The sequence below is a fragment of the Chenopodium quinoa genome, unplaced genomic scaffold, assembly GCF_001683475.1.
Source record: "Chenopodium quinoa cultivar QQ74 unplaced genomic scaffold, ASM168347v1, whole genome shotgun sequence".
In the NCBI taxonomy this organism is placed as follows: Eukaryota; Viridiplantae; Streptophyta; class Magnoliopsida; order Caryophyllales; family Amaranthaceae; genus Chenopodium; species Chenopodium quinoa.
In genome coordinates this window covers 470451-491621 of record NW_018744616.1, presented here as the reverse complement: position 1 = coordinate 491621, position 21171 = coordinate 470451, and the positions used below count along the sequence as shown (strand labels likewise).

At 36.9% G+C, this 21171-nt stretch overlaps 1 long non-coding RNA gene across 1 annotated transcript; it reads right to left on the bottom strand.

Annotated features, from left to right (window-relative positions):
- Positions 1 to 4153: 4153 nt before the first annotated feature.
- On the bottom strand, positions 4154 to 6875 carry LOC110700014. Its single transcript, XR_002507064.1, has 2 exons — positions 6249 to 6875; positions 4154 to 4540 (listed from the first exon to the last, which is right to left on the bottom strand). It is a non-coding gene; the product is annotated as an uncharacterized LOC110700014 (long non-coding RNA).
- Between the last annotated feature and the right edge of the window lie 14296 nt (positions 6876 to 21171).

Below are 21171 nucleotides of genomic sequence, written 5' to 3'. Positions count from 1 at the left end.
GACTCTAGTAGATAATGGGTCAGCAATTAATGTTTGCCCACTACGAACTGCGAGATTTTTGGGGATAAGGGACCAAGACTTGTCTCCATCCACACAAGGAATAGGAGCTTATGACAATACTCGTCACCAAGCTCTTGGGACTATTACTATGAATGTCACCGCGGGAGTGATAAAACATGCTACAACTTTCCAAGTGGGTGACATCAAAGCTTCTTTCAACTTGTTGTTAGGATGCCCTTGGCTTCATGACCTTAAGGCCGTCCCTTCATCACTTCACCAACAAGTGAAGGCTATAGTTGGAGGAATTTCTGTTACAATCAATGCCTCCTAATTGAGAATTAAGGCAATCGATAAACCTCTCATAAATGTGGAGTAGTACGATGACAATGATGAAGACATATGGGGCTTTATCGCAGAAGAGGTTTCCTTAATAGAGGAAGATGAAAAGACCCCTCTTTGCCATGACCTCCATTCAAATATGATAGTTAATGGTATACTCTGAAAACAAGGACACTTTCATGGAATGACTCTAGGAAAGAAGAAAGGAGTAGCAATGCAAACAAAATCACCTAACCTTCCTAAATTAGATACTTTAGAACTTGGCTTTGAACCGACTCCGAAAGACTATAAGCAAGCCTGGGAAAAGGCTAATGCGCAGAGAAATGCTCGTACCCACAAGAAAGCAATCCCAATGGATCAATACTCCCTCACCTTAAATGGAAAATTCATAAGAGAGGGTGAAGATTATCCATGCTATGAATTTCCCGAGCCCTTTGTTAAAGATGGAATAAGACAACCAGGGTTTGAGATCTTCCTGGATTACCACTTCTTAGATGACATCCCTACTCCTATCTATAAGAAGAAAGCACCACCATGCTTTGACTTTAATGTCATGGGACTTCTTTTTGGGCACGAGAAAAATAAGTCAAAATATGTTGAAGACAGCTCCGCGCTCATTTAGACAGCACTACAAAGTGGAATTCACAGGAAGCTTTCCTTATAAATACCCAAGGCATGCCTTGGGAATGTTCACTTGAGTAAGTGTTTAAAAAGGCATCACCATTGTGAAAAACCTTTGAACACAACTAATTCCTTGGGTTTAGGTCGGGATTTGCTAACTCTAAAGAGATAGACCATTTTCAGTGCTCACGTTGTGGGTGGACTTCGTTGGAGCTCCTCGTGCGAGCTAGGCTAAGAGCTTTCGAAGCAAAAGCTCAATTAATTGAGCGAAGCACGATACAAAGGTATTAATCTCTCACTTAATCTCGTGGTTAAGTTAATTATGCTTTAGGGTTATAATTATTGTGAGTTTGGTTTTGGGTCGAGTTTCTTTTCGCGGTGGGTCGGACTCACCGAAACCTAACAACACAAACAAAGAGGGGGAAAGGCCGAGACACAACTTTTATATACAAAACGGGTTAGAAAGAGGGGAAAGGATAGAAAAACCAAGTTAAAATCACCACAATAAGTGGTCAAATAAACCACTTATCCCCACGCAGGGCCCTTGCACGGGCGCGCACCCTGACCGCGTGAGCGCTCCTCCCTGTTTCTAGTTTTTCTCTGTTTCATTTTCGCGCCTCTTATTAATACCTATTATTAACCTTAATTTTTTATGAAGTTTTAGACATAATTTTGATCATATTTTTAACTTAGTTGAGAGTTTCTCTCTCTAGTTTTAGGTTTAGTTTAGCAGTAGATTTAGAGAGAGTGAGAAAGTGAGATTTCAATGGTGATTTGAGAGATTGTTGATACAAGGGTGACAATTGTTTCGAAGATCTTCTATATTATCAATGAGCCTTTCTAACTCTATCTCATCTTATTGCTTCAATTTCATGTTTGTTTGATTTGATATTGATGTTTGATTCTTGATTAGTGTAATTGTTCTAGATATTTTGTTGATTCTTGATTTATTTAGTTGTTTGTTTATTAGATGATGATTCTTGAGTATTTGTTTGGCTAGGAATTGGGTGAAACTTGTATGATTGATTGATTATGAATAATTTGGAAATTATGTTAATTGATTGTTGAGATTAAAGTGATTAATGTAAGTTTGCATGTGTGTAATTTGATTAGGCCGTGAGAATTATGCTAGATTGCATTATGAAATATATTGATACGATCCATTGGTTAAGGAATTGCAATTATCGATTGGTTTGGATTATGATTTCCCTAATTTGTTATTCGTAGAGACCACTAGCTTAACGATTAGGAGATAGCTCTTTGATTCCAATTGATAGCTCTTATCATTAGTCTTCACAACCTTTGATTGGCATGTTTTAATTTCCCAAGTTTATGAAAGTGTCATGATTATTTGTCGATTTCCATTCCCTAGTGTTTATTTGTTTTGTTGCTCGTTTTGTTAGTTATTAGTGTAACCTCATCACCTTCGACTTCGACCTAGTTTAGGTGCACAATTTTGAGTGCTTGAACACAATCGTTCCTTTGGGTTAGACCCTTGAATTACCTCTATAATTGTATTTAAGTTTGTTAAGTGATTATAAATTTTGTTTGGCTTAGGGAGGATTAGTCAACGACCTAGTTTTTCCCCTGTTAGTAGAACTCCAAGTACTATAAAGGGACTTCAAATCACTTGCAAAAGGATGTGTCGAATTAAGTTTTAGGATGATATTTGGGTTGTATGGTTGTCAAAATGCTTTTGTCGTTCAAATTTATGGGCAAGTGTTCAGAAAATACTGATGCTAAAAAATCAACGTTGTTGCGACATGTCAATATCAATTGCGCCGCGCTATCCTTGCCATGCTGCGGAAAAGATGTTGTGGCACGACAACACAAAGTTTTTGGAAAATGTTTAATTTTGATAATTTTATCTAGACGTGGCAATCGCCTCATTTAGGTCGGGTCAATTTCAGGTCGAGTCAGCTAACATTTGGAGCGAGTTTGGGTCAGGTCGAGTTAATTCAAGTTTCAGGTCAGGTATTTGATTGAGTTTAGGTGTGGTTAATTTTAGATTGTGTATGTTTGGGTTGGGTCAACTTTTGGTCTGGTAGTTTTGGGTGAGGCCAATTTGATTCGAGCATGTTCAGGTCTAGTTAAAATAAGGTTAGGTCATGTTCGGGTTCATTTTTTGTAGATACTATTGATCAAGCTCAATCGACAACTTTATTTGGTTTGTGAGCATAGTTACGGAAGAAACAGTTTGTATCATTTATGGCACTAGTTATATTAATTTCAAGTACTAGTAATTTTAGTCTGAACGTTTTCGGTATCAAGTCTGTTTGGGTCAAGCAATTCGGGTTAAAATCTGATCGGGTCAGCTTCGGTCTGGGACATTTTAGGTATCGAGTCAATTTTGGGTTGGATAATTTCGGGTATTAGGTCCAAATTAAGTCAACTCCACTTTTGGGTAGGTACATGTGTGGTCAAAAAGATTTCTGGTTTCAGGTCATGGAACATGTTAGGATCGCCAAGTCTAATCTTTATCTGATTTCAAAGACAATTATGCTTGACGACCACTCCAAGACGCGTTTTTTTTTTGGTGTGATTTTGAAGATTAGGGTTTGGGAAATTGGACTTGATAACTATTATCAAGATGTGTGAAGCGAGTTTAAGCTTAAAAAACGAAAGTAAAAAAAGATTAGATTAATATTGTCCACTAGTGCATAAGTAACCTCAAGTAACACCTAAAAAGTGTTACATAAAGTGGTAAAAGTATTATTATAAACAATAGGTAACACTTTAGTGGGTGATACATCCGCCCGTGTTACCTAAGGTCTTATGTAACACTTTAGGTAACATATGGTAACACTTTTCAAAGTGTTACTATAAACCCTCTTACGTAACACATTTTTATATTGCTAGTATCATTTCTAAAGTGTTACCTTTTATTTCTTATGTAACACTTAATATCTTTGGTAACATTTTTCAATCATATAGTAACACTTTATCCGACATTATGTATCACTTTTGTGTACTAAAGTAACAATGTTTTTCATTCATCTTATGACGTATAGTAACACTATTCAACATTATGTATCACTTTTTACAAACTAATGTAACACCTTATTAATTAACAGGTAACATTTGTCATTATTATTATAATAACAATAACAACAACAACAACAACAACAACAACAACAACAACAATAATAATAATAATAATATATTAATATGCACAACAACCATGAAAGTAAAATTAACATATACAATAGACAATAATTTTAATTGAAATAATTTCATAGTTCTTACAAATTACATACATAAATACCAAATTTTTTGTTTGGCCAACCAATAATAATCAAAATAAAAAGAAAGTCAACTCCGATCTCTAGCCCCCCAAATTCCAAAAACAGTCAGCACAATAAGCAGGAGTAATAATAGCAGATAGTAGCAACCACTAAGCAGTAACAACAGCTAGTAATAGCTGACATCTATACCAGCAGCAGATGTAGCATCAGATAACAGTAGCACTAGATAGCAGTAGCGGATATCAGCAGCAAAATAATAGAAGAAGATGGCCAAGTTGAACTATTTTTAAGCCTTACTCTGGACAGGTCCTACTAGTGGGCAAAAGCAAGGATTCCTGTCACAGTTCCAAAATATTACTTTGTGTTAATTAAAAGTCCATAGACACTATGTGACTCATCCACAATCCACACTTGACAAAACCAATCTGTTAAAAAAACAAGACTATATATGCAATCAAAATTAACCACAATAGAAACAACATAGAAGCTAAAAAAAAGGGAAAAGGAAGTTAAACACCCATAAATTTGAGTTAAATTTTAAGGTTTAAGGCAGGGTTTAGATACTAAATATTCTTGAACAAGATGACCAGGTTTATTGCACTTCTAACTATGAAAAATAGAGACTCAAAACATAATATGTAAGAAGCAGAACAAATGAGGATGTACAAGATCATACGTTTCATAATCCAGAGGGGGCATCACTTATCATAACATCATGTATCATGACAGCAAAATCAAAGGCACGAAGCAATATGACCTGGTTCTTGATAAATTATATATCCTTATCAACTTCTTATCTATGATTAATTACTATGAATTGATTGATAGTTGGGGTTAGCTACATATTTTAATAGCATTACAATCTATAACTTTGAAAAGGAGGACAAAGAGATATGTACATGTACTCCAGCATATACTAAGGACTGAACTACCTAATGAATCTACAAATGTTGTCTCTATTTTGAAATTGCAGAATTGACAAGAATATGTGTTAAAATGACTGAAGATGACTTACACATTAACTCAAGAATACTTAGTAGCCATTATGTGCTTCAAGATACATCTTAGTATTAGCTTATTGAAACAAGAAATTACCAAGAAATTCCCAACAAATGGAATCAAAACCGAAGATGACAAGAATCTACAACTCTCTTTAATTTAAGAAACCAGAATACTTCAAATAATAGGGTAGAAAACACAAGAAAGTATTTGCTTATAATAATAAATTAAATTAGAATCAGTGAAGGACTGAGAAGTGAAGCAAACTCACAAGCACATCAACCAATTTTGCATCTAGACTCAACACAACCTGTATAATTCTCACCTTCTCTCTAAATTGAATTTGAATCTCTTTTATACTTCCCTAATTTCATTTTATACCTATCAAACAAAACATAGGACATAAATCCACACCAGACACAATTAAAAGCATATAATAAGATCACAGTCACATTAAAAGTGATTAAACAAAGTCACAATTTGATTATTTTGCAAAATTTTGGAAAATTCTACAATCAGCAGTAGCTTAAAACAAAATTCCCAAAAGTAAACTGCAAATCAAGTACTTAGTGTATATCATATCATTCTTTTTGTTCTTATCTGAACAATTTAATAAAACAAATTGCACCTAATTGAAGCGATTAACAATTTGAACAATTTAATTATTTCACCCGATTGAAGTAGGAATCAGAATCCTACACATATAACAACAATTAAATATATATAAATAATGCACTAAGCAACAAAATAAAGACGAATTGTCCCACTTAATACAATAATATTCCCATTTCATTTTTTCAAAGACCTTATCAACCAAAAATTAATTATAATCTCCTAAGAAAATTTTATTAGTCAAAACTCAAAAGCTAACGAAATCATTTTCATATAGAATAGTGGGTAATTAAGAGTAGTTCATAGATTAAACAAAATTGGTCACGTATTCCTTAATTTCAATCAAAACTTATGATATATTTTAAAAGGTATCCAAAAATCAATTAATTAATAGAATTGATGAAAGAGATTAAGAGAGGAGTATAAATAAACCTGGTCAAAGATGAAGCCATTGAGGCGTCTACAAGGTTTGAAGCCAGCCTATGTCCTTGTTCTCTCTCTTCGCTAAAATCAACCACCCAATTTTCCTATGCCCTTCTTCAATTCATGATTGATGGTGCTCGTTATTGATTTATCACATCATCTAGCTCCATCATAATCTCATCTATCATCAAAGTTTCTATTGAATATTCATCTAGGGTTTTCCAACAGAAAGCCCCTTTCGTCACTCAACCCGTGTGCTCGTGGGGTAACGGACTTCTTTGGCCAGTGGGTGGGGACGTAAGGTGGCCGGTGAGAACTTCATTCATTGGCCAATGGGTGGGCGCCAACGTGGGGTGGCTGTTGAGGCGGTGAGTGAGAAACTGAGTTTTAAAGAGAGGGAAAATTGAGATCAAGGAATTGGGAAAGAGTAAAGGGGGAAAGAGAGAAGTGATAAAATATTTTTTTATTATTATTTTTATCATATGCTTTTAAATTGAAAGTGTTACAATCAAATGGTACCTAAAATTAAAGTGTTACAACTAAGTGCTACCTAATATAAAAGTGTTACAACCAAGTGTTACATAAAACCAAAGTGTTACACGAGTGTTACTTATATATCGAATAGCTTTATAACTTTGAGAGTGTTACCATTTTGTGTTACCTAATGTCACTTTTGTAGTAGTGTGTCGTTTGTGCTAAAAAGGGATTGGTTTAGGGGAAACGAATTGGGCTAAGTGGTAAATCATGAGATTCAAGCAATTTTTTTTGATACGCAACCTAATTACTTTGCGATAAAAGGTCCTTCATAACAAAGTTGGATCGGGGAGACATGTTAGGTGTCTACAACGACACGTTTTCAGTTTAAACTATGAAACAAGCTACTGGTTGTTTATTCTATTTATAGAAGATACACGTCAAAAATCGTTTTGATGATAGGTGAAAGGTTGAATTATTCCTAACAATTTTTCCAATATATATTTCTATTTCATCAACTGAAAAACAAAGAATACAACCTTACACGTCATTGGTAGCGAGCAAGTCTTAAATTTGGTAAGAAATCCGAAAATGTGATTTTGTAACTTTGTTACTTAATGGTTAATGGAACTTGTACATAGTGACAACGATGTTACATTTATTATGTTGAAAATCTCATGACAAGATTGTCTATTAGAAAAGGAAAATTCAGAAAAATAAATTAAATAATTTCATGGCTTCATATTAAGTGTGCATATAAATATCTGAACATGGTTAAGGAAATCTTAGTTCACAGCCTTCTTACCAATTAAAACATTTTAATTTAAACCAACAATGGATGACGCAAATTAAATGCTAAAGTTGTTGCCCATCTTATGAGTGATCTTGTGAGGGAAGCAGATGAATTTTCAACTTTATATGAGTCAAATTTTTTTATCATATTTAATCCAAAAAATGATGAAAAACAACATGAAAAAGCTTTTAAGTTAGAAATGCTCTTTAAGAAAAAAGAACTTGAAATGCTTGAGATGAAGATTTTCAAGTTTAAAAGTGAAAATCATCGAATAAAGATGGAAAATTTGTGCACTTCAATCAAGCAAGGAACAAAAAAAATTAAGGATCTTTCATCAATTGATTTGCAAGATATTATTGCATTTTGTGGTGAGGAAACGGAGGAAGTTGGGATGGTGATTGTTAAATCTAATCCCGAATGTTAAGGACAATAATGTTGGTTAGATTATGTGTGCAATATTGAATTTTCATTTGTTATAGGAAATTTATGATTAAGATTTAATCTATTATTTTCGTCAACTAATCACCTTTTCTTTATTATATTACCAGTTCAAACAAAATTAAATGTCAACAACTCTCTTATTAAATTCATCTATTTATTATCATAGTAAATAAAATATATATTTTCAAAATAGTCAAATTTAATCTTTAGGATCAATAATCGGGTTGCAGGCAATAATTATAGTCGAATTTAAATAATGAATATAATATTTGTCCACAACAACAAACAACCCCTAAAATTTAATTCTATCTACCCCGTATACAACAAATAGTATTGGCAATATCTGATAGGAATGGTGTCCTTCGAACAAGTATAGAATTCCGGTAGAGTGTTCGGAATTATTAGAAAGGTAATTATTCAATGAGGTCAAGTGATCAGAAATCCTAGGAGGAGGCTGCTTTCGATCAGTAATATCAATGTATAATTAACATTACAACTTAATCTTGATTGAACCCTTCGAGTCACACCCAAGAAACTAACGATTCGACACGACGAATTAAATCAGAAGGAATTAATGAGTCACTTGAGTAATTAATATTTAGACATAGGAATTCAAGCTTGGAGCGTTGAAATCGAGCGTCGTATGTTGAGTCGAATTAATAAAAGACGAGATTGTAAAATTACTAATTAATCAACAATTAACCAAAATACCCCTAGCATCAGAACGCCCCAAGAAAACCGGGTGCTAGGGCATTTGGTATAGCCAAGGCGGCTAGCATAAGAACCATTGCTAGCACTGCGCAGACACATGGCTAGTAAGCATAGCTAGCATGTGCAAGCAGCAGTAGCATCAAGCTAGTAGTGCTAGCTAGCTAGCAGTGCATTGCTGGCACGCAGGGCCAGCGTGGGAAAGCTGCGGCATGGCGCGCCATTCCCAGCAACAAGCAAGCTTGCTGGTCTGTCGCGCAAGCGTGGATGTTGCTAAGCCAAGGTACCAGGCCTAGCCACAAGCAGCAAGCGCCAACAAGGAACCTTGGGTACCACAGCTTGGGCTGCCACTTGGCACAAGTTGATTGGGGTAAGTGGTGCAAAGGGCCATTTTTCCTTAAGCCTTGGGGATCAAGTTTGGTCCCCACCCCCTTTCTTTGTGGTCCTTAACTAACCCCTCCTCTAAATATGCCACTTGTTGATTAACTAGTTGTTGGCTATTTGCTTTTGTTTTTTATTTAACAATAAAAGGAGAATAATAATTTTACCAACTCTCCCACATTGATTGGAGAGAAGATTTCACTCATGAGTTTCCATATAAATACCCAACATGGGGTATGGGAAAACTCACTTGATTAAGAGTTAGAAAATGCATCTCCATTAAGAAAACCATTAAACTCATAATTACTCGGGAAGTTTTGGTCAAACTTGGCTAACCTCTAAGTAATTGACCTAGTCGGGTTCATGTTGCGGGTGGATACCGTAGGAGATTTTCGCCCGTTACGAGACTTAAGCTTTCTCAAGTAAGAGCTCGGTGAACGAGCGAAGCATTCTTCAAAGATATTTTCGTGTTTCCTTAATTCTTGTTAATTATGTCATTTGATTATAATTGTGAGTGTGATCTTGGATCAGGTTTTATTTTTCGAAATGAGTAGGACTCATCAAAACCCAACAGCAGTATCGGAGCCTTGCTCATTTATTTTTATAATCATAACTTTCAAGGTGTTTTTATGGCTTTATTTTTCTACTTTTATGTTACTAATTATTAATTTTAATCCCGTTTTAAAGCTATTTATGGCCCCGAACCAAGATTTTTTCTCAAAAATTGTGAATTTTGGGTGGAAAAGGCATTCTAGAAATGTTTTATCCCTTTTAGAACTGTGTTTTAGGCCAAAACCCGAAATGCATTTTTTGAGAAATTTTTTGTTTTGACAAAAAAATTTAGGTCTTTCTAACCATGAATCTTAATGCCATATTTATGATGATTATGTATATGTTTCTTTCCTTAATGTTTTCGCATTTTTAACCTCTTTAAGAATGGTTACTTGGTAGTAATTAGTGCTTGAAAGATTGGTTAAAATTTTGACATAATTGCAAATTCATTGCATTAAGTGTGGAAAATTTAATCTTTGAGGCTTCTAAATACTAAAGATCCAATATTTAATTGTTTTAAGTGGTTGGAACTTTGAGTTACTAAATTCTATGAATTTTTGGTTGAACTTTTAATTTAATCATGTTTAAAGTTGATTGGAATCATAAAGTTTGATTCTTGTGATCAAAATTTCATTTATCTTCATATTGGTAGATATAATTTTCCAAGGATTTACAAGTTAAAGTTGGAATCATTATTTGAATATTTGTGTTCTTCCAACTCCCTTTTATTTTGATAAAATCTCATAATTAATTTAAATTAATTAAATTAATAGTGAGTAATTGCCCTTAGTTATTTTACTGCTCCAAGTTGAACCAATTTTATTAAAGAATGGTTCATGGGAATAATTTTGGTTGTGTGCACTTTGATGATTTTTTATTTAAGTTGCACTTGTAATATTTTTTCATTTTTGCTCATTGAACTAATTCTAAAAATTAATATGGAATTAATAATTAAGGGCCTGTTCTCATTGTCTGAACTCAGCTGAACTTAACTGAACTGAACTGAACTGAATTGAGCTGAACTTAACCGAACTGAACTGAACTGAACTGAAATGAATATTTTATAAGAGAAGGAAATTAGGAGCTGAACTGAACTGAACTGAACTGAATTTCAACGTAAGAGAACAGACCCTAAGTCACACAAAATTTTAGGTTAAAACCCGAGAGTGTGGCACGTAAAACAAGGCCCAACACCCTCGGCCAGCCGGGCTGCCTAGCAGCCCACATGTGGCTGCCAAGGGGGTTGGTGTGCTTGGTGCGCGCCACACACCCCTAGCATGGTCGTTGCCTGCTAGCAACATGGCACACCCAGCCAGCCAGCAAGCCGCAGCCAGAGCAGCAAGCTGCTAGTTGTGCGTGCTGGCTGTGCGTGGCCTTGACTGGGCGTGCATGCGTGTTGCGGGGAGTGTATGGGTTGTGTGTGTATTTTGGTTTTTTTGCGAAGGGGAAAGCATTCTTGTGCTTGCTGCTTTGCACCTTGCAACCCTTAGCAAACATTACTAGGCTTGGCCTAGCTAGTGCTACGTGGGGTGGTGCAGTAGCACGCTCCAAGCCGCATTGCCCAAGGGGTGCTAGGCACCCTTGGCTAGCAATGGTGCGCACTAGATAGTCTGGGTGCGCGAAACACTTGCGTGCGGTTGGCTACGTGTTTGCTAATTTTTTTTTGCTTTAATTATTCTAATTAATATAAATATTTTGGTTTTAATTATTTTAATTAAAGTTTTGAGGCCAGACCTCGGTTTTAAGCGGCATGGGCAAAATTTTATTTTGGAAAATTTTTGGGTCTACCGGCTTAATTAAATGGATTAATTAAGATGGATGCAAAATTTAGTGGGAGATTCAATTTTAATTGGGCTAAATTACGTTATCAGTTAAACAACTTTGACTATTTTTAATTAGGTGTGTTAATTGGATTAACGACCAAAATTAGTTACTAGTTTACGCGTGTTTGTACGTTAATACTTTTTTTTCTTTGTAAAATGCACGGGCCATTCAAAATAGTGAATGGATGAATGGAATGTATATTCTCCAGCAGGTTTTATAAAAATTGCACCTAGTGGGGCCCAATTAGGATAGAAAATACGGGTTGCGTTCCGTGACGTATTTTTGTAAATCTAAATATGGTCTGCAAACAGTTGAGTATTTTTGTACCTTAATATTTAGAATAGTCCTAATCGTAGATACTAGTGTTTGCATAATTTTGGTTATGTCTTGAAGACGGAGGTTCTTGGAAGACGAATCCATGAAGTTGCAAAAGACGTCCGATGAAGACTTGAAGACTCAAGGGGTCATGCTAGTTGCCAAATGCATCATTGTTTATGTTTTCGATATATATATTTTTGATTATATATATGTGAATTATATGTTACATGCATGTTTAGGATTTCGAATGTTGCGATGATTAATTAAGTTCACTTATCAACAAACATAAAAACCCTAAGTCCCTAAAATATTGAGTAAAATTGCCATTCCAAAACAACACTTATCGACCTATTGAGAGTAATGATGGGCTACGCCAAAGCGAGGCATCACTATCACTCCCTAGGATACATAAGGCATACCGGGTATGCAAGTTGGTTTTGGTTATACTTAACCATATGAATGATGGAGTCCTAACATGTCGTGGCTAAGTGGATAAGTTTTTGAGAGAGCATTAGATGCGACGATTTATCCAACTAAGAGTGACTTGGAGCCATTAGCAAAGATTTGCTTACTGTAGACACCCATTTGTGTCTCCCCAAAACCAGACCCAGTGATGAGTGCCTTTCACGTCGAATCATAATCGAATGAAACGAAAGTGTGGAAAGGTCTAGTGTTGCGGAAAGTTTTATTTCTTTTCTCTTCTCTCTGTTTTTGAAAACTTTATTTTAAGAAAACATCCAATCCAGTTTGGTTGGTCCATGATATGGGTCCAATAGTGGTGTAGTTGGATGGGGCTTGCAAAGACCTTTCCAACGATATATTATAAGCCCAATTCCGATGAATATTGAGGAATTTATGGCCAATTTACTAAACTGGGCCCGGTTTGAGCTTTAAGTACGGCCCAATGATCTAGGGGAGGGTCTAATATGATTTATCATTCCTAATGCAATTAGGAATGGTTTTGGTCTTCTAGAACATTCTAGAAGGTTTTATCATTCTTAATTCAATTAGGATTCTTCAGAGTTTTAATTAGATCAAATAGCATTTTCGACTGAAATTATATTATTTTATCTTCCAGTACAGTAAAATTATCAGATTTTCGAAAACGCGTTGAAATCCAAATTGGCGTCCAACCCCAGGCCTTGGCGCCTGGAATCAGGATTGGCGCCAGACGCCAGCCATTGGCGCCTGGCGCTAGCCACTGGTCCTAGCGCCAATGAGCCAGGGCTGGCGCCAAGTTAGTTTTGTGGTCTTCAGACTCTGTTTTGATAAATTATCTTTTTTGGCTGATTTTCTCTATAAATATAGTATCAAAAACTCTGGTTTCATTCATCAATTATCAATATTCATCAACAATCACTTTATGAATTACCAATAATCAACTCTCTTCATTCACAAAATCATTCATTAACTTTCTTTATTCATCAATTCAATTATTTTCATCATCTTCATTTCTTTCATCAGTAATTCTTTAGCATTCATTCTTTATTCCTTTCTTTTTAATACAAAATTCCGCATTCACAAGATCTAGATACACCTAGCCATATTCGAAGTTGCCTTCGCCCTAGACGAGAAAGGTTTTAATTTCCGAGGGTTTGGTCCCAAATCTCTCTTTCAATTATTTAATTTAATTGCTTTGATTTATTATTTTCCTTGAAGTTACTAACGTGTGTATTTTGTAATTAGAAAGAGGTATGAGGCATCCAAGTAAGTACTTTAATGGTTTAATTGATTTCATGATGTAGATATCATGCTTAGATTGTTATTTTGATTCCTAGTATCATGTCTAGGGTATCTTTAATATCAAGTATGATTAAAAGTATGATGCTTCCTATATTCTCTCTAATATTTATGATTATTATGATTATGATTGATATTATTATTATTCATGATGTTGATTATTTATTATGTTGCTTGATATGCATATTATTATATATTGTTATTGCTTGATCACCTTTATTGCATGTTTAAAGGGAATTTGTACTTGCAATCACGCTTAATAAGATAATTAATAATCTTGTTTTGGGTTAATTGTGATTATAATTTCAAGTGATCGCCAATAATAGTTTATTTGTGCATTAATATTCAACCAACATATTTTAAACAGGTTTAGGGTTAATCCTATTGATTGTATGTTAGTCAGAAAGCGCATATGAATATGATCAGAATAAAGTAGAGGCCTATTATTAGGGCAGGTTCAATCTCTTTTAGGTTGGATTTGTACCATCATCCCCGAACCCTTATTTGGTTCATGACCTTATGAAGTTGACGATCTCTTGGATCGTTAGTGGGTGTAACCTTCACCTCGTGAACGGTTTACAAGTTCCTTAAAAACTTGTTGGCGACTCTTTTGCTCTATCTTCTTCCCTTTTGGACGCCACCGTACTTTAGTGTATGATCACAGTGGGGTTCAAGCTAGTGGGATTTTTAAGGCTTGAAATTATTCCCTACACTTACCATAGAACATTGAGTGTTAAGACAAGCAAAAGCATGCTTAACTACATACTCATTGTTTCTTTGGATCTTGGAATCGACTTATTCTCACAAAATGGGGACAATTTAATGTGTGAATAAGACGTTTAAATATGTTTGATCAAAAATACATGATTTTAATCTTCTTTAAGTATTTTGAATGGTTTTTCATTTCAAATTCTTTCAATTGTAGAACGATGTCTAAAAATAACTCAAGCAATGAATTCTTGTTGCGGTCAATTCTCGACAATAAGAAGTTGAGTGGGCCAAATTTTCTTGATTGGAAAAAGAACTTGCTTATATTTCTCATGCAAGAGCAAAAGGAAAATGTCCTTGCATTGACGAGGAAATGCCCGAGACTCCTAATGAGGATGTGACTTAGGCTTCCCTAAACCGATGGCAAATTGGCAATTGGGGTGTCAAATAAATCATGTTGGCTACAATGTCTCCTGAGCTTTGAAAGAATTTCTTTGAGAAGGAGACAACTTTTGAGATCACTTTTGAGCTGCAGAACATGTTCCAATAGCGGGCCCGAACTTAAAGGTTTGAAACCCATAAGCAGATCCTTGAGAGCAAGCTCAAGAAAGGAGAGCAAGTCAGCCCACATGTACTCAAAATGATAGGATTATTTGAAAACATGGGAAGGCTTGACGCAAGGTTTTCAACCGAGATGGAAATTGACATCATTGTCCACTTACTACACAAAGGCTATGATCAGTTCAAGATGAACTATAACATGCACAACATGGAGAAAACCCTCACCGAGCTTCATGGTATATTGAAGAAAGCTAAGAAAATGCTCAAGGATGAGGGGAAGCATGATATGCTCATGATCAAAAAGGGCAAGTCATTTAAATTCTCAGGCAAGAAGAAGAAAGGCTTTAAGGGGAAGAGTAAGAACAAGACCTTTCTGCCTAAGTAAGAGCTGATGAGTGTCATTTATGGCACTCATTTGGTTCTCTTTAGGGTGAATTTCATGCTATTCTATAGCTCTTTTCCTTAGCTTTTCCTTAATTTTACTAGTTATTTCTTTAGTTTGCATTTTCTTAGTTGAATTTCTATCTTTATGCATTTCTTGGTTTTTTGTTATTTTCTCTTTTATTATTTGCTTGTTTTCCTTCATTTTTCAGGTTAAGGTCGTTATCCAAGATTCCTGAGGCCTTTTCCCAAGTTTGGCATTGATTAGAATGCCTAATGTTCTCCATTTGAAACTCAAGCATGGAGAAATGCAAGTTCCTAAAGACCTTAGGCCGTGCATTCAAGCCGTAGGGGCATGATTTCTCGTGTTGAACCCACAAACATGGAATTTGGAAACTGCAAGGTCTCGTGTTTATCAAGAGCATTGAGTGGAACACAGGAGGAGCATCGACATAATGGTGAAGAGGACTACTCTATTCCCAGGCAAGGGCGCGCGCGACTATGGCGGGGGCGCGCCTCTCTCTCGGGCGCCCGAGCGTGCCTGCCTGGGTCTCTGTTCCGTACCCATATCTACGCGACCGCGCTCTCCCTTATAGTTGGGCACGCCTGTATGGGTTTATTTGGGGACTTATCTAACTAATTTCTATTTTTTAGTTTTACTATATATAGATCTTCAATCTAATTTTAGAGGGAGAAGATTAGAATAGATTTTTGGAGAATTAGAATAGGAATTTTTGTAGAGAGAGAAACTCTAGATTGTAGAGAGAGAAGTTCTTGATTGATATTTGAAGATTGATGATTCTAGCATTTTCTCCATTAAATTGAAGCAAGTTTGTAAGGATTTCTTTTACTTTAATGCAATCTTTAGCTTATGATTTCAATTGTTTTGTTGATTGTTTAAGTTTGTATTAAATTTGTGATTGAATTAGTTTTATTGATATGATGATGATGAAATTGTTGATTAGCTTAGTTTTTGATCTTGATTTCTATGGATTGTGAGTAGTTCTCTTGCTAGGGGAATGGTGAAGCATATATGAGTAATGGATTGATGCTAAATAGGGGAAATTGATGGAGTTGATGGTTTGATTAAATTGGTTGATTTATTAAGTGCATGTGTGTGATTAATTGAAGAGGAGCTAACTTTGATTGTTACACTAGAATGTACTGTAAGCTCACATTGATACAGAAAATTGATTTGTGGCTTGCTTTTGTTGATTGAGTAGGTTTGCAAGGTTCCTAGTTAGAGTCTCTCGTAGTTGACGCTAGCTTGACCTTTAGGAGATAAGCTTACCATACTCTCTTGATTACTTAATTGATTTTCCCTCGCAACACTCGACTTAGTAATCTCCAATCCCAATTAGCTATATCCATTCCAAGTATATGTGGATCCTAATGTTGGGGTTTGGTGAGTCCGACTCACCGCGGAAACAAACATAATTAAATTAATCATAACATTAAGATAAGCTAATTACCTTTGACGCGTGCTTCGCTCCAAAATGAGCTCTTACTTGAAAGCTTCAAGTCCCGCTCACACGGAGACCTCCAACGAAGTCCACCCGCACCAACAAAACCGACTAGGTCCATTGTCTTGGGGTTAGCAAGACCCGACCAATAAAACCCGAGTAATTATATTGAGTTCAAAGGTTTTCACTAATTATGATGCCTTTTTCAACTCTTACTCAAGCATCATTCCCAATGCCCATACTTGGGTATTTATAGGAATGATGGGAGTATCATTTACTCTCCCATCAATGTGGGATAGTATGATTTTTCCATTTTATTTTAAAGCTAAAATAAAATTAATAATCAAGCTAGTAATAAATCAACAAGTGACAAGCTCATGTGAGTGGTTAGGTGAGGACCACTTGGAGAATGGGGGGACCAAACTTGCTCCCCACTCCCTCTCCCATAACCGGCCACCTCACTCCACACACACACAAGGACCACAAGCCACATGGCACCCACCCTTGGGCACAAAGGCAGCCAAGGTGGGCTGCCATGTGCTGATGTCCGTGGCAGCCACGCCCAGCAGGCCCAGCACTTGCATGCGGGCTGCCAGGCGGTGCTGGCCAGCAAGCCCAGCATGCTTGTGCGGGCTGCTGCTGGCCTTGTGCCTTGGCCAGCGCTGCTAGGCAGCAAGCAATGGCCCAGCCATGCTGCCCCTAGCTGTGGCGAGCTGGCGCGCCTAGCGTGCTAGCTGCTGCAGCTTGTTGCGGCATGGCTTGGTAGCCATTTCGCGCACAAGGCTATGCCTAGCATGCTAGCACGCACTAGGAAGCGCCTAGCCTTGCGATGTTAGCATGGGTGCGCTAGCACACACCAGCCATCCTAGGCTCGGCTTGGTGCGCATGCTACCCACCATGCTAGGCCATACACCCTTAGCACTCAGTTTTCTTGGGCATTTCGATGCTAGGGGTATTTTGGTCTTTTGTTGATTTATTAATATTTCTCGTCTCGTCTTTCACTATTTTTCGACTCGACTTCCGACGCTTGGTTTCGACGTTCTAAGCTCGAATTTTCGACGTCTAAAATTACTCGGTCGACTCATTAATTCCTTCCGAATTAATTCGTCGGTTCGGTTTGTTGAATTCTTGGGTGTGACCCGAAGGGTTCAGTCAAGATTAAGCTGTAATATTAATTACTCATTAATATTACTGATCGAAAGCGACATCCACCCAGGCATTCCGATCACTTGACCTCACTGAATATATTAGCTTTCTAATAATTCTGAACCCACTGACGGAATAGTGCACTTGTTCGAAGGACACCATTCCTTTCAATCTCCCACTTGTCCTTCCGGACAAGTGCGCATTTTGTGTACAGCCTTTTTCCTATGTCTCTTAATGTCTCTTCATGAACTATAAGGTAAGATTTATTTTGTCATCCTTATTACGTCTAGAAGTGTTTCCTGATTCCGAGTCCGACTGTGAATAAACAGATGATTTCTAAAATCCATCCAAGCAGGCCATGCATTTTACAGTCTCGCTCTACGAGAGGCCTTGTATACAACCAATACATCTTCCTTATTTTAGTAGGGGGGACATTCCAAGTCTTGTAATGTAGCTCCTCTTACTGAGAGGACCTAGTCGCCCGAGTGTCGCCGTTATAATCCCCTATTACGACAGACGTTTGACAACATCAAAGCAAACTAGTACTCAAACAAGAGAACTCACAATACTCATGGTCGAGGAAATAGGTTCTGATAGCCATAATCAGAAGTATACTTATGACAAATTTTTAATTTCTTAAAGTATTCTCATAGGTCGATCTAGTATGGTTCTAAACCAATACTTGTGCAAATGATTTATGACAATCATGTCCTTGTAGAACATGAATTGGTGTTATAAATCAAACTACACACTAATCTCAATCGGTCATTAATTGTCCATCGTTTAAATGACCTTGATTAGGGATAATTTTCGATTATAATATTCAATTTTCACTTAATAGGTGTTTCCTTACCAAGACTGGTCTTGATACCCTATTTCGAATATTCTCAGAATCGAATGGACTCATTATTTAATCCTAAACCACAATTAAATAGCATAATCGGAGTAATAAAATATTGCATGAAATTTTATATTACTCCAAAACTTGAATGGTTTTCCTTAGAGTCTTACATTAATTTATTTTTTTCAAAATTAACTAAAACACTAAACAAGGAAATCAAAGCCAGTTTCTTACATGCTTGATTCCCATTGCCTCAACGTGCTTGTTGTGCTTCACTTGAGGCAAAGGTTAAGTAAGTGGATCGGCTACATTGTCATCCGTTCCAACTTTGCAAATTCTGATTTCACCCTCTGATTTCCATTCTCGAATCATGTGAAATCGCCGCTTGACATGTTTGACCTTCTGATGTTCCCTAGGCTCTGGCCTGATCAATAGCTCCATTTTTGTCACAATAGAGGGCTATTGGACCCTTTATAGAGGGTACAACATCAAGTTCACCAACGAACTTACGAATCCAAACAGCCTCCTTAGCTGCTTCAGCAGCTGCTAAGTATTCGGCTTCAGTTGTAGAATCTGCAGTTGTACTCTGCTTTGCGCTCTTCCAACTAAACTCCCCTCCATTTAGACAAAACACATATCCAGATTGCGATTTGAAATCGTCTCTGTCTGTCTGGAAGCTTGCGTCGGTATAACCTTCCACAACTAAATCCTCTGCACCACCATACACCAGGAATTTATCCTTGTTCCTTTTCAGGTACTTTAGGATAATTTTGGCCGCAGTCCAATGCGCCTCTCCTAGGTCTGGTTGGTAACGGCTCGTAGCACTCAAGGCATACGATACATCTGGCCTAGTACATATCATGGCATACATGATCGATCCAATAAGAGAAGCATATGGAATCTGATTCATTCTTACCCGCTCATCAGATGTCTGTGGACACTGCTTCTTGCTTAGGGTTATATCATGTGACATTGGCAGGTGACCTCTCTTGGCCTCCTCCATGCCAAATCGAGCAAGTACCTTATCAATATAAGTACTCTGACTCAATCCAATCATCCTTTTAAATCTATCCCTATAGATCTTGATGTCTAGTATGTACTGAGCCTCTCCCAAGTCTTTCATTGAGAAGCACTTTCCAAGCCAGGCCTTTACAGACTCTAACAACGGAATGCTGTTTCCAATGAGCAATATGTCATCGACATATAAGACTAGGAAGGCGATGTCACTTCCACTAACCTTCTTGTAAACACAAGATTCATCAGGATTCTTGATAAAACCAAACTTACTGATGGCTTCATCGAATCGCAGATTCCAACTTCCGCTTGCTTGCTTTAATCCATAAATGGACTTCTTAGGCTTAGAAACTTTCCTAGCATTGTTTTGGTCGACAAAACCTTCAGGCTGTGTCATATACACAGTTTCTTCCAAATAACCATTAAGGAAGGCGGTTTTGACGTCCATCTTCCATATTTCATAATTGTAATATGCAGCAATCGCTAGGAGGATCCGAACGGATTTAAGCATTTCCACTAGTGAAAAGGTTTCATCGTAATCAATACCATGAACTTGTCTGTAACCTTTTGCCACCAATCTAGCTTTGTAAATGAATACATTTCTATCTTTGTCGGTTTTCAACTTGAAATGCCACTTACATTCGATAGGTTTATAACCTTCGGGTAAGTCAACCAAGTCCCAAACTTGATTTTCAAACATGGAATCCATTTCAGATCTCATGGCCTCTTGCCATTAAGCAGAGTCGGTGCTTGCCATCGCTTGCTTGTAGGTTTCCGGTTCATCTCCATCCATAATCAGGATGTCCTGATTCTCGGTTAATACTAAACCAAGATATCTATCAGGTTGAGATCTCGGCCTCTGAGACCTACGTAGGGTAATGAATTGAGCATTTGCATTGTCGGTTCGACTTTGCACATTTTGATCATTTTGACCTGCGTCAACAGATGCTGTTTGAGCACTTTGACTGTCATTATGATTTTGTTGCTCATCCTCACGAACTTCGTCGAGTTTGATTTTCCTCCCACTTGTCATTTTGGAAAGGTGCTCCTTCTCCAAAAAGACACCATCGCGAGCAACAAACACTTTGTTCTCCGATTTGTAGTAGAAGTAATACCCTTTGGTTTCTTTTGGGTAGCCCACAAAGTAAACCTTGTCAGATTTGGGATGAAGTTTGTCAGAAATCAATTTCTTGACATATGCTTCGCATCCCCATATCTTTAGAAAAGATAACCTAGGAGTTTTCTTCGTCCATAATTCATATGGAGTCTTTTCTACAGCTTTTGATGGAGCACAGTTCAGTGTTAGTGCCGCAATTAGAAGTGTGTGTCCCTAGAAAGAGATAGGAAGATCACTAAGACCCATTATTGATCGTACCATGTCTAACAAGGTTCGATTTCAACTTTCGGATACTCCGTTCCAGTGTGGAGTTCCAGGAGGTGTCAATTCTGAAAGTATACCCTTTTCTTTCAGACGGTCATCGAATTCTTGGCTCAAGTATTCACTACCTCGATCCGATCGAAGGGCTTTGATTTTCTTGCCAAGCTGATTTTCAACTTCACTATGAAATTCTTTGAACTTTTCAAATG